The sequence below is a fragment of the Mobula birostris genome, chromosome 23 (assembly GCF_030028105.1).
Source record: "Mobula birostris isolate sMobBir1 chromosome 23, sMobBir1.hap1, whole genome shotgun sequence".
Classification (NCBI taxonomy): Eukaryota; Metazoa; Chordata; class Chondrichthyes; order Myliobatiformes; family Myliobatidae; genus Mobula; species Mobula birostris.
Window position 1 is genome coordinate 20533275 of NC_092392.1, and position 12719 is coordinate 20545993.

The window sequence follows — 12719 nt, forward strand, 5'->3', positions numbered from 1 at the left end:
GGCAGGGAATAAATAGTTCAGGATTACTGGACGCAAGCAGAACAATTTGGTGTATTTAGCAATGTACGCTTCCTGCTTCCTTTTCATTCTCCGAAGGTTTGACCCCAGTCTTCTATGGTGCTCTGTGGAATGTGCTACATGTGTACAGTACACACCAAGTGTTAAGACATATAACTATCACATCTTGCAGCAGCATCACAATGTTACAAATAAAATGCAAGCTGCTTTTGGATTCAATTCAAAAATTGTTTCTGTGCAAAACATCTAATTATAAAACAGAGTGCATTCATTGTAAGATACATTAATGCAACTGTAGAAAGCTTTAATAGATGTCTTTGTACACATTTTATTCAGAATACTGAAAGTGATAGGAATACTTTATTGGGCTGCTGTAAAAATGTGCTGATAGTTGAGATGCCTAGTAAATGTTTCTGGGTAAAATTAGTAGCAGAAGGCAGTCAGCTTTGTTGATTTGTTGGGAACAGCTGGTTCCTCACAATGACTAGGAAGCAATGTTGGAAAATTCCTGTCACGATCTCTTAATCCAACATTACCGTTGAGCGAATGTCTTAGAAACAGCCCAAATTTGCATCTGTTGCCCACACTTGAGTTTCCCAAGTTCAGTTTTTTTCCTCTCAAGTACTTACATTGCAAATGAGTCCTCTTGTCTGCATCTTGATCAATGTGCCATCACAAGACCAGAGGGCACTCACCATCTTGGAGTCAGAGTAATTCAGCATGAAGCTTCCTCCCTGCTAGGTTCAGCTGCCCGCATCCAGCCCATAACCCTCAAAGTCCCTCTTCTCCATGTACCTACCCAAATGCCTCTTAAGTGTTGCAACTGTACCTGCCTCAACCATTTTCACTGTGTAAAATAAACTTCCTCTTCACATCTCCTCTAAACTCCCTCCCCCCCCCCAATGCTTGTCCTTCTATGTAACTTCTTTACGTAGAGGGTACTCACTACCTCTGTAAAGAAATTACCTCTCAGGTCTTTCTTAAATCTCTCCCCTCTTACCCTGTATCTCTGTTTTGGACTCTTCAACCCTGGGGTAAAGACTATAACCTAATCCACTCCTCTCAAAAAATCGCTTTGGCAGTCTGAGGTACTCACCTGCTTCAAGCAGGCTTCAATTATACCAGTGCCTAAGAAGAATGAGGTAACCTGCCTCAGTGACTATTGTCCAGTAGCACTTACATCCACAGTGATGAAGTCTTTTGGGAGGTTGGTGATGAAACTTATAAACTCCTACCTGAGAAGTGACTTGATCCACTTCAGTTTGGCTACTAGAGCAACAGGTCCACAGTAGATAACATCTCACTGGCTCTTCACTGGAACATCTGGATAGCAAAGGATGTACATCAGTATGTTCTTTATCGACTACAGCTTGGGATTCAATACCATTATCCCCTCAAAATGAATCAATATGCTTCAAGACATTGGCTTCAATACCTCCTTGTGTGATTGGACCCTCAGTTTCCTCACTTGCAGACCCCAGTCAGTTTGGATTGGCAACAATACCTCCTCCACAATCTCCATCAGCACAGATACGCCCACAAGGCTGTGTGCTTAGTCCCCTGCTCTACTCACTTTACACTTATGGCTGTGTGGCCAAGCACAGCTCCAATGAGGGGGAATCTCATTGAAACCAATTGAATACTGAAAGGTCTAGATAGAGAATATTGGAGAGAATATTTCCTATAGTTGGGGAATCTAGGACCAGAGGGCACAGCCTCAGAATAGAGGGATGCCCCCTTAGAACAGAGATGAAGAGGAATTTCTTTAGCCAGGAGGTGGTGAATCTGTGAAATTCATTACCATAGAAGGCTGTGAGGACAAGTTAATTAAACAGAGCTAGGAAGTTTCTTGATTAGAAAGGGGAAAGGCAGGAGAATGTGGTTGAGAGGGATAATACATCAGTCATGATGGAATGGTGTAGAATTGTTGGGCTGAATGGCCTAATTCTGCTCCTATGTCTTATGGTCTTATGGACTTACTGCAGCCTGCAAGCGTCACCACGCTTCTGGGCTCAACGTAACATGTGCACAACTCACTAATCCTGACCCGTATGTCTTTGGAATGTAGGAGTATATCGGAGCAACTGGAGAAAACCTATGCAGTAGTGGAGAGAGCATACAAACTCCTTACAGACAGCGCTGCTGTAAAACCCTTTGCTAATCGTTATTCTACTGTGTCGCCCCAAGGTCTGTGCCACTTGAAGCCGTGGCTTTTTTAAGTACACTGACTTTGCCTTCACATTGCTACAGATGGTTGTTGAGAACAAGTCATTAGATATATTTAAAATGGTGGCTGATAGCCTTTTTTTCAGTTTTTTTTGTAATTTATTTTTTATTGAGTTTCATCATCAAACAAACATTTCCAGAGGATGTATTTCAGATACTATACATATAGATCATATAATTATATTTGTCACAAATCTCCACATAATACTTATCTGAAGTATACTCTTATAGAAAGTGGAGGAAAGAAAGAAAAATCGAAATAAGAGAACTATGTACAGAGTACAGAATGATTTTTTTAACAACATATTCACTGATTGTGAGAATAAAATCAGGCCTATGAGATGTTATGTAGTTAAACCATTTTTTTCCAGTATGAATAAAATTGTTCCAACTTATGATTAACTTATGTAATCTTCTCCATTTTGTAAATGTCCATTGTAATTTCCATCCATACATTTAAAGTTGGCCTCTCCTGAGATAACCATTTCCTGGGAAGGGTCTTTTTACCAGCCACCAGCAGTACATTCATTAAATATTTATATTTATCTCTTTTCAACCGTTCTTGAGGTATATACCCAAAATATATGGTCTTACTCTTTAAGTATATTTATCTGTTAGTATATCATCGAAATTTGCAGAATATAACTTAATCGATCTACTCCCTGAACAAATAAGAACCAAGAAAAATGAATAATAAAAAGAAAGGTAAGGAAGATGTGGCTCCAAGGCTGGGGTCTCTAGATGACCCTGGGTTGGGCTAGATAAAAAGTCTAGCCATGGGGGATAGCCCCTCCTAGCTGTGGGTTGAGGGCCTCCGCTGCAGTACCTATAAAAGTAAGTAAGAAAAATGTCCATTACATAGAAATGATTTCCCTGTGTATTCCTCCCATGTATATATTCTCATTTAGGTAGGGAAAAAGGAATAAATAAATGATTTTTTAAAAATTGAGTAATATAAAATCCACATTATAACATGTATTTCTCAAGATAAGTATATCACCGTCTATTTTTGCTTCCGTTTAGTTTATCAGCACTTTTAAAGTTAGCCAAACCTTATGGCTGTTCTGGAGGAGGTGAGGGCTGCACTCGGAGAATTGACAGTCTCTTCCTAAAATCCTTCTCTCGTCCTGTTCCCGTCCCCTGCTTTCTAGGTTCTCTTACTATTTCCCAAGCAGTTCGGGGTAACTGCTCAGCCAGAGTTTCCCTTGGTTTGACCATGCTAATGGGCAGTCCTCTGTTCTTCATGTCTGTAGTCACCTCTTCCACCGTCTGGTACAGTCGCATCCCTTCTTGGTAAAATACCCTCAGTTTAGCAGGTTACGGGGTTTGGAATTTAATCTTTTCTTGCTTTAATATTCATTTCACCGGAATATTCCTTCTCTTTCTGTAGGACTGCCGGGGGGTAATCATGATCGAAGTATATTAACTTCCCATTCGAAAACACCCTCTTCTTAATCCAGGCCCTTTGAAGCATCTCCGCCTTGCTCTTGAATCGAAGGTATCTAAGTACTATGGAGCGCGGTTTATCTTCTCTGTCTCCGGGAGGCCGCTGGACGAGTGAACGATGCGCCCTTTCAATTTCAATCTCTGTAGTCTGAGGAATCTCCAGCACTTCCCGCAGCAGCTTGTCTACAAAGTCCATCATCGACAATCCCTCTGCTCCTTTGGGAACATTATAAATCCTGATATTTTTCCATCGCGATCTTCCCTCCTGGTCAAGCAACTTAGTTTCCTGTTGATTTAATATTTTTATCGTCTTACTTAGTATCTGTTCCACGTTTTGCACACAATCTTCCATCTCTCAATTCGAGTCTCTGCCACCCCTATTTTCTGATTGACGTTGGCGAGCTCTGACTTTATATCATTGAGTTGCTGCTTTATATCTTTTTGGACTTCCCTTATCTCTTCCAGAATCTTTATCATATTTGTCGCTTCGCCTGCACTAGGCCCAGCGTCAGCCTCGCCACCACGCGCACGTGCAGGAGAGTCGTGCGCTGCACCTCTCCCTTCCATAGGCTCCGCAGTGATGCTTTTTTTTATCTCCATTCTTTCTCCCCTTTCTTGCCCCCCTTATCAATTCAGATATTTTCAAAAAATCTTATATTTGATGGATTAACGGGGCAAAATATGTGTTTTTCTGGAGGAGCTGTTGATCTAAGCTGCCATTCTGAATGGTGACATCACCGGAACTGATAGTTTTTTTTTGGTTATTTAGGATATCAAAGGTTATGAGGAACAGGCAAGAGAATGGGGTGGAGAGTGATAATAAATCAGCCATGACGGAATAGAGGAGCAGACCGGATAGGCCAAAAGGCAAAATTCTGCCCTTATGGTCTATACATCCAAACACCATATTTAAATGTGCAGAGAGTTTCCGCTTTCACCACTCTTTCAGGCAATGAACAGTGGTTAGTGCGACCCTATTAAAGCTCGGTACATCGGAGCTTGGGGTTTAATCCCGGTGCCATCTGTAAGGAGCCTCTGTAGTTCCTCTCTGCGGAATGTATGTGTTTTCCCTGGGTGCTCCGGTTTCCTCCCAAAGTCCAAAGAGGTACCAGGTAGGTTAACTGGTCATTGACAATTGTCCCGTGATTAGATCAGGGTTAAATCAGGTTGTCAGGGGTTGCTGGGGAATGCGGATTGAAGGACCGAAGGGCTGAAGGGCCTATTCGGCACTGTATCTCTAAATAAATAAACAAGCAAATAAATAAATAAACACCCACTACTCTCTGAGCAAAAATATTTTCCTCCTCTTGCCATCTCTTTAAATCTCCGCCCTTTGAGTTTTGACTCCTCTGCTCAGTGAAATGGGCCCTAATAATTGACTCAGTTTAAACCTCTCAGTATTATACACCTCATTTGTAAATATTTCAGGTCAGAGTTGTTGCTCTCCCTTCGATACCATGTATACCAAGAGGAGAGATATATTGTTCAGTTTCATCGCAAGTATCGCCTGTCTTAGTGGGTTCATTTGTCACTGTCAAGATACCCAAATATTTATGAATGGTACTGCTAAATAACAAGTCCCTAGGATACTGCAGGTGACACTTGGAGGAATCTGCATAATTATTGCTTAGGCTTGCGATAGAAGGTCTGGAACTATTTAAAGAAGATTGCTAATTAGGCCAAAGCAAGCTTCCTGACTGCAGTTCTGGTCAGCACACTGTAGGAGAGATATGACTGCATTAGAGAGGGTGCAGAACAGATTTGCAAAGGGAAAAAGAACACACCAACACACCAACCTGGCCAATCTTTCCTATCTGCAATAACAGCTTCAGTCCTAATGGCATTTTCCCCTGCACCATCTCCTTGCAAGTACATAGAGCATAGAACACAGAACAGTTCAGCAGTGGACAGCATATTCAATTCACAACGTTGTGCCAATCTTGAGGCCAATTTATACTAAATGCCCTCCTCTTGTGTATCATCCATATCTCTTCATTCTCTTAATATTTATGTGCGTAAAAGCCTCTTAAACTCCACCAAACTGCCTACTTTCACCACTGCCCTAGGAAATTCACTCCAGTCTCATACCACTCTGTGGAAAAAACTGGCCCCTCATGTCACTGTTAAATTTCCCACCTCTAATCTTACAGCTTGTCCTCTGGTGTTTGACATTTCTATCCTGAGGGACAGATTTTGACTATCTATCCTACCTATGCCTCTCATAATTAAAATAAAACCTCTATCAGGTCTCCCTTCAGCCTCCAATACTCTAGGGAGAACAGCCTGAAATTGTCCAACCTCAGGCTGTTGTGTAGAATTGGCTGCCTGGCTGTGGCGAGGTTAGGCTTGATGTTTCAGGGTTTAGATGGTTCAAAGTTATAGGAAGGGAGGTAAAAGGGTGTGTAGAAATGGTATTGCTAATTAGGAATAGTATCAAAGCTGCAGAAAGGGAGGATGTCATGAAGGGATCATTTAATAAGTCAGTGTATGTGGAAGTCAGAAACAAGAAGGGAGCAATTACTCTACTGAGAATATTCTATATTCCTCAACAAGGTCCTACATCCATACAGCAAGTATCCAAATATAAGAAGAAATATGTGGTAAATTGGTTTATTATTGTCACATGTACCGAGGTACATATTTTACATGTCATCCATAAAGGTAATTTCATCACATCAATGCATTGTAGTCGTTAAAGGGAAAACCAGAAACAGAATGCAGAATAAAGTATTAAGGTGACTGAGGTAGTGCACGTGGAGAATAAAGTGCAAGGCCATGATAAGGTAGATTTGTGAAGTCAAGAGACCATCTTGTTGTACAAGTAGTCCATTCAGGAATCTGATAACAATGGGAGAGAAGTTGTTCTGGAGCCTGGTCGTACAACCTTTCAGGTTTCTGCAACTAATCCAAAGGAAGGAGGGAGAGGAGAGAGTGAGTCCAGGATGGGCGTGGCCTTTGATCATGTTGGCTGCTTTACCGAGGCAGCTATAAGTGTAAACAAGTTCCATGGAGGGGCAGCTGGTTTCTGTGATGTGCTGAGCTGTGATTTCAATGGTGCATCTGTAAAAGATTGGCGAGGTTCGACAGAGATGCGCCTCCTGGGGGAGTAGAGTTGCTGATGCACTTTCTTGGCCACACATCGATGTGACTGGACCAGGGCAGCTTGCTGCTGATGTTTACACCGAGGAAGCTGAAGCCCTTAACCTTCCTGATCTCAGCACAACTGATGTAAATATGGGCATATTTAAGTGTGCTTGTGTGTGTGTGAGCATGCATGGGTGACAGTGCTTGTGTATAGGGAAGAGTGAGTGAATGAATGTGCGTATGAGAGTGATCTCTAATCAGGGTGCGATTCTCTCCTGTGTCTGTAAGGAGTTTGTACGTACTCCCCATGACTCCATGGGATTCCTCTGGGTGCCCTGTTTTCCTTTCACACTCCTGAGCGCATCTATGGATGTGAACTTCCCTCCATTGAGGACGCTTACAGCTGCAGGCTTGGTAGATCATTAGCTACACCAGTCACCCCAACTGTAAACTCTCTCAGCTGCTTCCACCTGGCAAACGGCACCACAGCATTAAAGCCAGGACCAACAGGCTACGGGACAGCTTCTTTCTACACACCATCAAACTTGTAAATTCACACGTCTATACATTGTGACAGGGTCATAATGCAAAGATTTTTACTCCCTCATGTTGAGGGGCGGATGTAAGATTTAAATAAATCAATTACCAAATAAAATAAGATGTTCAGTTAGGGTTAGGGTTAGTAAGCTGCAGGCATGCTATGTTGGTACCAGAACTGTGGTGACAATTTCAGGCTGCTCCCAGTACATCTTTGCTGATTTGATTTAACACAAAACAACATATTTCACTGTATATTTTGATGAACATATAACAATAAAGCTAATTTTTAAAGAATGTGTGTATACTACTAAAGTTTGTGAGACGGCAAGCACATTATTTTGTGTGTGCGTGTTATCCATGTCTGCGTGCTGACTCAAGTACAGTGTAAGAAATTAAACTCTTCATGCTGATATTAACATTGGCAACATCTTAACATGGTGATTAAAGAAAGTGAGTCATTAATCAATTGATGAAAGTCTGGGGAAAGTACCCGGACACTATCTGATCATGTTCGCCTCACTACTTTCCACAGCATTATTAATATCTGAAACGGCCTGGGAAAATGAGATATTCCAATTTCTGCATATGGGCGAAGGAACACAGGTTTTATGAGTGGCTGTCCCTCTGTTAGATAACAAAATGTGGCTCCTTCTACTTAATGAGCCTCACAGATTCTACGGAGGACCTGAAACAAAACGATTTGCTTGACAGATAAAGGTTATCAAGTTATAACTTAGAGAAAAACAGAAGGGGATACAAAATAAAAATTATGAGGATTAAATGCAAGCAGGCTTTTTCCATTGAGGTTGGATGTGACTAGAACTTGGGGTCATAGGTTAGGGGTGAAAGATGAAATACTTAGTTGGAACATGAGGAGAAACTTCCTCATTTGGTGAGTGGTGCAAGTGGTGGACGCGGGTTCGATTTCAACATTTAAAAGAAATTTGGATAGGTAGAGGGCTAGTTTGATGGGACAAAGCAGAATAATAGTTTGGCAAGGATTAGATTGACCGAAGGGTCAGTTTTTGTGCTGTAGTGCTCTATGACTCTACAACTTAAAGTGGAGGGAGCATTAAAATTTTTTACAGCTTGTTTCAAAACTATATTGCACATGTGACCGTCCACTATTGACAAACTCAGAAGGAACAAATAAATAGAAATGGCAATTTGACCCTGAGTTACAGTTCCCACTTTATTAGGAAGTAGTAACTCTCAAGGATTGAGACAGGTGTCCTCTGGACTTCAAAGGGTTATACTCATGGCAATTAGAGTCTAACATATTGCAGTATCGTTGATATCAGTAGAGGTTTAGATATAAGAGGAGCTTAGGATTAGTGCAGGGAAGTGGGGGCAGAGATTTAATATCAGCACTGATTTTCCAGAGTTTGGATGTTATAAAACTGGCTGAAGGGTTTCAGTTTCTTACATTGAATGTTGAAGTCTTGACGTCCATTTCAGATGGATGTGATGGATCCCATGTTGCAACTTTGAGGAAGAACTGGTGTTTATCCCCAAAGTTCAGCCCACCTGGTCATTGCATCATTGCTGTTTACTGCACACAAACTGCGAGGTGGCACGGCAGCGCAACACCATTACAGTGCCATCAGCCTGGGTTTAATTCCGCCTTCGTCTGTAAGAAGATTGCATGCTCTTCCTGTGACTGCATGGGTTTCCTCTGGGTTTTCCAGTTTCCTCCCATGTTCCAAAGGTGCATGGGTTAGCAGGTTAATAGATCACATGGGTGTGAATGGATGACATGGGCTTGCTGGGTCATAAAGGCCTATTAACGTGCTGTATCTCAGTTGGCTGCAACCTGCTTTGGGATGTGCGGAGAAATGCAACGTGAACATGAGTCTGTCCTTCACATTACCTTGGCAGAGAATACAGCGTGGTTCCAAATGAATGCCACATCGTCAGAGAGGGAAGTGGGTGATTATTCTCTGTCCAATGGTCATCAGCGCACTTTTTCAGGATCTCCAGAAGAGTTGGGATGTCACCAAGTGCTTTAACGATGTTAGTTCAAGTATCCTGCATCATTTTTTATTTTTTATTTAGAGCTACAACATGGAATAGGCCCTTCTGGCCCTTTGAACTGTGCCATCCCAGCAACCCAACAACCCCGGCGTAACCCTAACCTAATCACAGGACAATTTACAATTATCTATTAATCTACCTGGTATGTCTTTGTACTGTGAGAGTAATCTGGAGCACCCGGCAAAAGAACATGCATTCCACAGGGAGGACTTACAGAGACTCCTCACGGATGACGCCCGAATTGAACCCCGATCTCCATCGCACTAAGTCATAATAACATCGCGCTAACCGCTACACTGCCGTGGTGCCCACAGCCTGCTATTGCAAAGATTGGTGTAGGGCCAGATAGTGTTGGGAAGCAGGGAGTGTGCAGAAGGACTTAGATTATTAGAATGGACAAAGAAGTGGCAGATGGAAAATAGTGTAGGAAAGTGTATGGTCATGCACTTTGGTAGAAGGTAGAATGAATAAAGATGTAGACTATACTCTAATCGGCAGGTAAATTTTAAAAAATCAGAGGTGCAAAGAGTCTTTTTTAGATTATGAAGACACGCAGTCCTCTTTTATTGTCATTTAGTAATGCATGCATTAAGGTATGATACAATATTTCCTCTAGTGTCACAAAACAGTGGGCAGACCAAGACTGAAAAAACTAGCAAAACCACATAATTATAACAGATAGTTACAACAGTGCAACAATACCATAACTTGATGAAGAAGTCTATGAGCACAGTAAAAAGTTCAAAGTCTCTCAAATGTCCCACATCTCACGCAGACGGGAGAAGGAAGAAGAACTCTCCCTGCGTTGCCCGACCACAGTCCGACTCTGAGTCATCCGAAAACTTCGAGCCTCCGATCAGCTCTCTGACACCGAGTACTGAGTGCCATCTCTGTCCAAACGATTCGACCTCAATCTCGGTCGCCCACAGCAGGCAAAGCCGGGGATTTTGAGGCTTTCCCTCCAGAAGATTCCTGACCGCGCAGTAACAACAGCAGCGAACTGGCGTTTCAGAAATTTCTCCAGATGTTCCTCTATGCTTTCACGTCTGTCTCCATCAAATCAGAATTGTCCACGGCCCCTATTTAATGGATACGATATCATTTTTCACCGGAGGGCTGTGCACGCGCGGTGCGCTGCTCTCTCTCCTCCCGCCATGGGATTCCTTATGCAAGGTTCCCTAAAGGTTAACTTGCAGGTTGAGTCAATGGTGAGGAAGGCAAATGCACAGTTAGCATTAATTTCGAGAGGAATAGAATATAAAAGCAAAGATATAATACTAAGGCTTTATAAGACATTGATCAGACCGCACTCTGAGTATTTGTGGCAGTTTTGAATCCCTCAGCTAAGAAAAGTTGTGCTGGCATTGGTCCAGTGGAGGTTCACAAAATGATTCTGGGAATGAAAGAATTAACGTTTGAGAAGCGTTTGATGGCTCTGGGCCTGTACTCACTGGAATTTTGAAGAATGTGGGAGTGTGTCATTGAAATTATCAAATATTGAAACCCTAGAAAGAGTGGACATGGAGAGGATATTTCTTATTGTGCGGGATTTTAGGACCGGGGTCACAACATCAGAATAGAGGGATGTTCATTTAGAACAGGGATAAGGAGGAATTTCTTTAACAGAGGGTAATGAATCCATGGAATTCATTGTCACAGACAGCTGTGGAGGCTTAGTCATTGGGTATATTTAAACAGAGGTTGATAATTTCTTGATGAGACAGGGTATCAAAGATTATGGGAAGATGATGGAGAATGGGGTTGAGAAGGATAATTTTTCCACCATGATGGAATGGTGGCACAGACTCGAGGGGATGAATGGCCTAATTCTGCTCCTATGTGTTATGGTCTAATGGTAATGCTAGTTCTAATGTACTGTTCAGGAATGCAAGAGGATGCAGAAAGTAGCAAACACAGCCTGGTCTATCACACCACTGACAACATCTACAGGAGGTGCTGCCTCAACGATGGAACATAAGTTATCATGGATCCCCACCATCTGGGCTATTCCATCTTCGCACTGCAACCATCAGGCAGGAGATATCAGAAGCCTGAAATCACACACCACCAGGTTCAGGAACAACTACTCCTCTACAGCAATCAGGATCTTGAACTCCAACCTAACTCAGCAATGCAATAATATGGTCCACGTAGAAGGCATTCTATCACAGCTTGGTATGGCAATCACTCCTATGTCTTCAGGTCTTATGGTGATGTGACTATCACTCTAGATCCCACCACGTATGGGTAGGATTAATATTATTCAAAGGCATCTCAAGCTATAGAAAATGAAATGAGGTATCACAGAGTCTTGGAGATATCCAGCACAGAGAAAGGGCCTTTGGTCCAATTGGTCTATGCCCACTAAGGTACTCCATTCAAGCTCGTCCCATTTGTCAGTATTTTACCCATGGCCTTCTAAATCTTCCCAATACAGGATCTGTCCAAATGTCTTTTGAAAGTTGTTATTGTGCCTGCCTCAACTACTTCCTCAGGCAGCTTATTCCAGGTAGGTTCCAACCCTTGTATAAAATAGTTGCCCCCAGTCCTGGGAAAACGTCTGAGTGCACTCATCCTGCCTATGACCCTCAGCTCTATAAGGTCACTTCAGCTTCCTATGTTTTAATAAAGTCCTAACCTGTCTAACCTCTCCTCGTAAATCAGTCCCTTAAGTTCTGGTAACATTTTTGTAAATTGTTTATGCAATTTTCAGTTTAATACCATCCTTCCTGTAGCAGGGTGACCAAAATTGAAGGTAAATCTCCAAGTGTGGCCTCACCAGTGTCTTGTACAACTGCACCATGACCTCCCAACTTTTATCTTCAATGCCCCGACTGATGAAGGCCAACGTGCCAAAAGCCTTCTTCACCACCCTGTCACATTGCATCACCATCTGGTGTGGCAGGGCCACTGTACAGGACTGGAGAAAGCTGCAGAGGGATATAAACTCAGCCATCTCCGTCGTGGGCACTACAATCGAGGGCATATGCAAAAAGCAATGCCTTCAAAACTTAGCATCCATCATTAAGGTCCCCCATCACTCCCTCCCAGTTGTCTCATTGCTACCATCAGGGAGGAGGTACAGGAGCCTGAAGACATACACTCAATGTTTTGGGAACAGCTTCTTCCTCTCCATCAGCAGATTTCTGAACAGACAATTGGCTAGCCTATGACTACTACCTCAATATTTTTGCCTTTTTTGCTGTACTTGTTTAAATATATACATATATATATATATATATATACAATCACTAATGAAATCCATCATTCCATCTTTAAATATATTGGTGGTACCATGGGAAGGTTTCATTGAATCTTGGTTCTCCTTTATGGAATAATTATTATTATTAATATTGAAACTTTGTCATATC

At 42.2% G+C, this 12719-nt stretch overlaps 1 long non-coding RNA gene across 1 annotated transcript in view; it reads left to right on the forward strand.

The window, feature by feature from the left end:
• LOC140186701 (uncharacterized) overlaps window positions 1-12719 on the forward strand; it is a 59430-nt gene that overhangs the window by 193 nt on the left and 46518 nt on the right. The window lies entirely within an intron of this gene.